The sequence below is a fragment of the Lupinus angustifolius genome, chromosome LG15 (assembly GCF_001865875.1).
Source record: "Lupinus angustifolius cultivar Tanjil chromosome LG15, LupAngTanjil_v1.0, whole genome shotgun sequence".
In the NCBI taxonomy this organism is placed as follows: domain Eukaryota; kingdom Viridiplantae; phylum Streptophyta; class Magnoliopsida; order Fabales; family Fabaceae; genus Lupinus; species Lupinus angustifolius.
The window spans coordinates 13,325,609-13,332,397 of NC_032023.1; the positions used below are offsets into that span (position 1 = coordinate 13,325,609).

At 35.6% G+C, this 6,789-nt stretch overlaps 1 pseudogene; it reads left to right on the forward strand.

The window, feature by feature from the left end:
* LOC109328088 lies at window positions 4,185-6,266 on the forward strand (annotated as a pseudogene).

Consider the following 6,789-nt stretch of genomic DNA (forward strand, 5'->3'; position numbering starts at 1 on the left):
GATTTGTGCAAGTATTGCGTGCTTGGGAAATAGACACGAGTTAGTTTCAAGGCTGGCCAACACAGGACTCGAGGCATTCTAGATTATGTCCACATTGATGTATGGGGACCCACTCAGAAACCATCCCTAGGGGGTTCTAGGTATTTTGTTACCTTCGTTGATGACTTTTCTCACAATGTCTGGGTATATTTTCTGAAGCATAAGTCAGAAGTCTTTGCCAAGTTCAAGGTTTGGAAGGCAGAGGTAGAGAACCATACTGGTAGGAAAATCAAATACGTGAGGTCAGATAATGGTACGGAGTAAAAAAACTCACAATTTCAGAAATTTTGAGAGGAACATGGCATTCAGAGACACTTTTCAGTGAAGAAGATTCCTCAACAGAATGATGTTGTAGAGAGGATGAATATAACTCTTACAGAGATGGTCAGATGTATGAGATTGAGTGCTGGACTTTCCAAAGGCTTTTGGACAAAGGCACTTAGTATGGCATGTTTATGTCATCAATAGATCACCACGAGCTTCATTAGATGGTAAAGTTGTAGAAGAAGTATAGACAGGTAACCCAATCAATTATAATATGTTACGCATATTTGGTTGTCATGCTTATGTACATGTACCCAGTGATGTACGATCTAAACTCGATCCTAAGTCAAAGAGGTGTATCTTCATTGGATATACCAAAGGTGTGAATGGGTTCAAGTTCTGGGATCTAGTTTCCAGAAAGGTTGTGTTGATCAGAGATGCAGTGTTTGATGAAGATTTCATGATGAAAAAGTCAGTTTTGATAGAGGTGCTCATGCCAAATGGAGAGACTTTGGGATCAAATATGATTCCAGTGAGCAATGAAATGTTTCAGGTGAATAAAGGCAAGGAACCATGCACTAGTTCAAGTCAAGAACATGATGATTCTCAGGCAGAGAGTTCAGGTGTGCAGGAATATCTACTTGCTATAGACAAGGATATACATCCTATCAAACCTCTAGAGAGATATGGCTTTGAGGATATGGCTTCAGTTGCTCTCCATATCAGTTCAGGAGATCCATGTAGCTTTCAAGAGACTATAAACAGCCAGGAGAAAGAACAATGGATGGGTGTCATGATGGAGGAGATGGAGTCTTTATAGAAGAACCAAACTTGGGAGCTTGTTCCATTGCCCCCCAGACAAGTGTGCAGTTGGGTGCAAGTGGGTGTACAAGAGGAAGCCAACAATATCAGAAAAAAATGGGAAAATTTCAAGGCTCATCTTGTAGCAAAAAGGTATTCACAGCAGAAGGGAATCGACTACAATGAAATTTTCTCCCCTGTGGTGAGACATACTTCTATCAGGGTGGTGCCTGCCTTGGTAGCCAGCTGGGATATGCACTTAGAACAGATGGATGTGAAGACTGACTTTCTCCATGGTGAATTAGAGGAGAAATTTTATATGACACAACTAGAGGGGTTTAGTGCAGCTGGACAGAGTCACTTGGTTTGCAAGTTGAAGAAGTCTCTATATGTGTTGAAGCAGTCTCCCAAACAGTGGTACAAGCGGTTTAACAATTATATGTTGAAGCTTGGTTATAAGCGATGTGAGTATGATTGCTTTGTTTATGTGAGAAGCATTGACAATGGTTCGTTTATTTTTCTGTTACTTTATGTTGATTGCTGCTAATCATTTGAGTGATATCAATGGGATGAAAGTCATGCTAGGTAAGGAGTTTGACATGAAAGATTTAGGGGCTGCTAGGAAGATTCTTGGGATGGAGATTCACAGGGATAGGGGACCTAGAAACTATGGCTCTCCCAACAAAGCTATGTTGAAAATATATTAGAGAGATTTGATATGAGCAATGTTAAAGTAGTGATCACTCCCTTGGCAAATCACTTCAAGCTTTCCCTCAATCAGTGTCCAAAGACAGATGAAGAGAAAAAATACATGTCAAAGGTTCCATATGTCAGTCTAGTGGGTTGCTTGATATATGTTATGGTTTGTACTAGACCATACTTGGCACAAGCAGTTAGTCAAATATGCAAGTACATGTTGAAATCAGGGAAACAACATTGGGAAGCAGTCAAATGGATATATTTGAAGGGGACTATAGGTCTCGGTATCATGTTTGGCAGCCAACAGTGTAACCCTTCAGTTATTGGTCATGTTTGGTGGACCAATTATGTGGAGATCATCAGTTCAAACTATTGTTGCTATGTCCACAACTGAAGCAGAGTACATGGCAGTTGGTGAAGCTTCTAAGGAAGCCTTGTGGCTTATGGGGCTAGTTAATGAGTTAGGCATTGAGCAAGGTGGAGTCCTGATGCATTGTGACAGTCGGAGTGCTATCTTCTTGCCAAAGAATCAGGTGTATCATGCTTGGACCAAACATATTGATGTGAGATTTCACAAGATCGGAGAGTTGGTAGCTTGTGGGCAGTTACTATTGCAGAAGGTTCACACTTCAGAAAATGCAGCTGATATGTTAACCAAACCAGTTACCGTGGACAAGTTCAGGCATTGCCTAAGCTTGCTGAACATTCACTGATGCTGGACTATGGAGTGCCCCAACCAAATGACGGAAGGTGGAGATTGTTGTGCAATGACTCATATCTCTAGATAACAGCGATACAATTTATGGGCTTGAGATGATGTAAAGGGGTTGAGGTAGAAAGCTATATATATTGATATCATGTAAAGCTAATGTAACAAGGAGAGGAATAGCAAAACACTAATCCTTATTCTCTAATAATATATAGTGGTAGCCGCTTAACGCTCCCGATGACGTATGCACAATTGGTCGAACCTCGTTACCAAATCTCTTGCGTTATTCTCTTGTTTCTATATTCTTTATTATTTGATTGTTCGCTTGTTCCCAATAATAATAAGATTTTATTAAGAAATTTAGATATTTTGACATATTTGTCTACAAAAAAACAATGAAAATGAGCATTTGATTGGTCTCATATGACTCTAAAAACCTCCAACATATCTCTCTCACCATTAAGGATTACTACGCGTAAAGTCATTCATTTCTTTTCCATTTAAAATAAGACTCCCAAACATAATCTCAAAGAAATGAAATGTGACTCATAATAAACATGTATAAAACAAATAACATCCAACAAACCTAACACATAGGATCGAACCAAATCTGTTATATTGATAAAAGTCAATAATAGATTAACATTCTCTTTACATAATGAGCTGAATTGGATTTGGAGAGGCCACATGAGGTGTTTGGTGTTTTTTATTGGCAAAATACTTTCACTTTATATGTTCTTTGGTGTAATATTACGATTTGTGTTGGCACTTGATAGCACAATAAATTGTTAAATACTATATTTTGATTTTATAATACTAATTAGAGTGGATAGTGTCCTTATAATTTTTTTAATTTAATCCAAAAAATTAAATTAGTGATCAAATATCTCAAAGGAATCAAAGTATTCCTTATCATAATTAATAAAAAAAATGTTAATAACTTAATATGGATTAATCGCATCCTTATTTAATATTGAATGTAATATTTATACATTATCTCTTTAATAATTCATCGCATTCATTTAGACTTTATTTTTTTTGGAAACATAACAAAGTTAGGTTTGGGCTGAATCCATAAGTGGGTTCAATCTCTTCTTTCTTCTCACATCAGCACTCACTGATCAACTACCGTGACTCTCACTCACCATTTCTTCACTTTCATTTTCTTCCTTTGCCTCTCACATTAGGTGAATAAGACAAATATTTGACTCATTAGAAAATCTTGTTGCTATATGTTACAATTGATCCAATTTGCAATGTGTTTTTTCCCTTTTGTTTTCAAATGGGCTATTAAGGGTTTTAGTGGTTCTTTGACTTTTCTGTTATGGTTGGATTTCAATTGTATTTTAGATGTTAGGTTTCATAAACCAATGGTTGTTTATCGTAGGTAAATATGTTCTATTGGTTTATAATTGTGATTTAAATAATCGTTATAATTTTAGTTTTCACATTTTCTATTATTATTTTGCGCCATGTTTTTTCAATTTTTTATCATTTTCCTGTTTAATCATGTTGTCCTTTTAAATTTTTTACAAATCATTACTGTGATTATGAAGGTTCTCTGAGTTTGGATTGTTTCTGATTTAGTAGTTTCATTTTGTTATGAATATTTTGTGCATTTCTTTTGAAACTTTCTTTGTGGCCTTTTTTTGTTGTTGTAGTTGAGGGTTTCATGGCCCCTCAAAATGAAAGTGGGAGTTTAACAGAAACTACCCCGTCATTGTAAGCAAAAAAGAGTTTCCTTTTTTTCCACATCTCCTCGCCAAATATCATAATGTTGGTGGTATCTGCTAACCTCTGCATAATGGTTACGTTTTCTTCAGGCCAAAGAATATATAGAAAGATCCAGATGATGGGCGACAACGACTTTTGCTTGAATTCGAATTTATTCAATGCCTTCCCAATCCCACCTACATTCACTGTATGATTCTCACTTTAACTATATGCTTCATATGCTTTGTGAGTCTGAACTTCATTAAGTAATAGCTACATGACTATATTTGTTGAATTGTGTGTTTGAAAGGTTAAGAGTATTGTTTAGTTGGAAATGTGACATAGGTTGTGGAAAAAGGATGCTGAAAATAATTGGCATATTTTATCATATTCAAGGAGCTTTGTTTTACACAACTGGTTAATTGGGATACATTAGACATTCGACTTCTATTTGTACACCTAAAAGTTATGATGGGGGAATTGGCAGCATGCTCCATTTTTTCTTTCTTTTTTCCTTTTCCTTTAATGTTGTGTCCTGCTCTTGTTTGAAGAAAATTTCTTATGCTCCAATGTTCTAATTCTGCAAGTTCTTCTCTTCCTCTCATTTATTTTATATTAACAAAATATGGCATGCATTGTAATAAGTTTGTGTGTGTGAGCTACTTATATAATTTTCATTAATCTTATGCTTATATTGTTACTATTTGTGAACAGATTTGGCTCAGAATCGGTATTTTGAGGATGAAGGTTTCACTGAATACTTAAAGTATCTTCAGTATTGGCAGCACCCTGAATACATTAAATTTATTATGTAAGCATTATCTTCTGATTGTCCCACTGTAACCAGAAGATGGATTATGTTATAGTTACAGGCACTGGGTTATTTCAATTAGGGAAAAAGGATTGAAAAGAAATTAGTTTATTCCAGGGATATATGAAATTCAACAATCAGTTCAGGACAAAGAATTTGAATTGCTTCTAGTGCATCTTGTTTATTTTGCACTTTCCTGATCTAGTTACTCATTTTCTTTGAATGTTAGGTATCCTCATTCCCTCTATTTCCTTGAGCTTTTTCAGAATGCAAATTTCTGCAATGCAATGGCACATCCCAATAATAAGGTGAATAGCAGCATTATAATTTTGACCCTGCTATAAAATCACACTTGTTATTTCATGTGAGGTTACTCCCCTAAGAAGTTACACCATGCTGCATTCCTTTTGGGATAGATTCCATTTAGATGTTTGAAAATGATTATCAAATTTTCATTGTAGTCATATGAATTAACAATCTTTTGTTGTATTTGTCAGGTGATAGGTGTTATCGATAAGAATAGGTTTAACTGTCTTACCTGTTGGGCACTTGTGCCTATCTTGTTTTACCAATAGATAATCTGCATAATTGGTTTATTATAAACTTCCATGAATCAAGCCAAATGATTTGGATTGCATGTCTGTAAAAGCAATTATATTGGTGAATTACTTTACCATACTTGTTTCTAATGATTCTAAAAATGCCAGTTCGTCTCTGTATTTTAGGAACTAACACATAGACAACAATTCTACTTCTGGAAGAACTATAGGAACAATCGTCTAAAACACCTGTTACCGAGGTCACTTCCTAAAACTAGTGCCACACCCACACCTTCTGCTCCTATCTCAACTTCAAACCAGATGCCCCTGCCTGCACTGCCACCGGTGCCAACTACAAATGTCACGATGACAACATCATCTACTCGAGCTCCATCTCCAATGCCATATCGCATACCCCCTGGGTCTACCATTCCGAAAAATGAAATGAGGAATTCTGCAGTTGAAAAAATGACAGAAAGTGAGTGCTTTTTATATCAACATGTAAATCTATTATAAAAAAAACCATGTGATGTATTTGGATGGGGTGATCAGTTTATTGTTTTTTCCTTCTCAGTTGAGAGTGATTGTGAAATTGTGATGAACTAAGGATGATAGAACATTGTTTTTATGCTATTAAGTTTTATGAATTAGTATTATTGCCATTATTATTAACTAATCTTCAGCTGAGTTAAACACAATTCAGATTGAAATTCCATATGCAGCTAATCAAAATAAGTTATATTTGTATGAGTAAGTTCTAAAATGATTTTACAATTAGCAACTTATCTTTGGTGATTTCCTGTCTGAAATGAAAGGAGTAATGTTATGGCTTTACACAATTGGAGAAGCCTAGTTTGGCTCACTGTATTCAATGAAGTGATCTAACAACTGTTATTTTCATGGATGAACAAAACTTATATTGCACTCTCCTCTAGTTTCTGAATTGCGTTCTCTAGTTTAAGCTATTGATTGGCCACTTTATATCCAGAGTATTGCTAGGTAGAGTTTAGGAACATCAAAAGTTGGAGGAGTGGAGTTTGATAGTTGTCATTGCTTTCATAATTTATCCGAGGAAACGTAAGTATTGTTCACATATATCAAACGTCTCTTCACGAGTTGATTTTTGAAGTAAAACATAGGGAAAAGGAATTGCGTAAGAGTCATCTTACGAGTGTATTTTATAGCTCTGAAGTTTTCTCATTCCCTCCATTGTT